This window comes from Chrysochloris asiatica, unplaced genomic scaffold (assembly GCF_000296735.1).
Source record: "Chrysochloris asiatica unplaced genomic scaffold, ChrAsi1.0 scaffold00281, whole genome shotgun sequence".
Classification (NCBI taxonomy): Eukaryota; Metazoa; Chordata; class Mammalia; order Afrosoricida; family Chrysochloridae; genus Chrysochloris; species Chrysochloris asiatica.
The window spans coordinates 2,073,441-2,074,948 of record NW_006408799.1 but is presented as its reverse complement, the minus strand read 5'-3'; the positions used below and the strand labels follow the sequence as shown (position 1 = coordinate 2,074,948).

General features: G+C 43.2%; 1 pseudogene; it reads right to left on the bottom strand.

Annotated features, from left to right (window-relative positions):
• Positions 1–1,508, bottom strand: part of LOC102833101 — a 21,789-nt pseudogene that overhangs the window by 19,296 nt on the left and 985 nt on the right.

The following is a 1,508-nucleotide window of genomic DNA, read 5'->3' as shown; positions in this document are numbered from 1 at the left end:
TCATAAGTAGATTCCACTCATGGTGCCCCCGTGTGTATCAGAGTAGAACTGTGTTCCACAGGGTTCTCAGTGGATAATTTTTCATAAGTAGATCCCACTCATGGTGCCCCCATATGTGTCAGTGCAGAACTGAGCTCCACAGGATTCTCAGTGGATGATTTTTCTAAAGCAGTTCACCGGGTCTTTTTCTAACGAATCCCCACCTTTTTAGTACTACTGTATACTGAGGTCTGAGGAAGCAAAGCAAACCAGCCAGGAAGGTAGTTCTGCCACTAGTTAGGGTGGGGATTCCACAGTCTAGCCTTGCCTTGACTTTTTCTTTGGTCTAGACCTCATCAATTCTCAACCACGTGAACCAACCCAGAATCTTCATCCTCTCAGTTCTTAAGGACTCACCTTGGTGATGCAGATGGTAAGACGGCATCTATAGGAGGTCCTTCTGGTGACTAACAGGAAGCACTTACCATACTGACTCACCAACTCCACACCTTTCAGTTGACTCCAACTCACAGCGACCCTATGCTGCTGTTGTTGTTGTTAAGTGCCATGGAGTCTGTTCTAACACATAATGACCTTGTATAGGGTTTCTGAGAAAATGTTGACAGAGATGAGTGAGTGCCTCCTGTGCTGCCTCACTTTCTTGAAAGATTTCAATTTTGATTCCATCAATTCCTGGTGCCTCATTCTTTGCCAATTCCTTCAGTGCACCTTGGACTTCTTCCCTGAGTATCATTGGCTTATGATCATATGCTACCTCTTGAAACGGTTGAAAATTAACCATTTCCTTTTGTTACAGTGACTCTGTGCATTCCTTCCATCTTCTCTTGATGCTTTCTGCATCATTCAATAATTTGCCCAGTGAATCTTTCAATAACAAAAGTCGAGCCTTGAATTTTGTCTTCAGTTCCCCCAGCTTGAGAAATGCTGAGCGTCTTCTTCCTTTTTGGTTTTCTGATTCCAGGTCTTTACACATTTTGTTGTAATATGTGGCTTAATCTTCTATAGCTGATCTTTGCATTTTTCTGTTTAGCTCTTGGACCTCTTAATTTCTTCCATTTGCTTGAGCATCTCTATGCTGGAGATCAAGTTTCAGTGTCTCTTCTGACATCCATTTTGACCTTTTCCTTCTTTCTTGTCTTCTCAATGACTTTTTTTTGGGGGGGTGGGAGGGTGGGGAGGAGAGAGTTTATTTTACACATTAATTGTACAGTAATTGAAAGCAACTTTGTCAGGTAACAGAATGGAGTGGGGCTGGCTTGAAGCTGGTGATGCAACTGTGTGGTATTGAGGGGGCTTGGGTCCCTGGAGCAGCCTCCTGGTGGGTGGGGGACACAGCACAAGGAGCTGTTCAGAACAGCTTGGAAGTCAAAAGGAGTTTTCTAGAATGGGTTGGCAGCTAAGGTAGCTGCTTTTCCTTTTTTCTTCCTTCTTTCAGAATGCTCAGTGAAAGGACATGCTGGCCATAAACATACATGTGAACTTTAAGAAGTTGATGAGATTAAATTTTT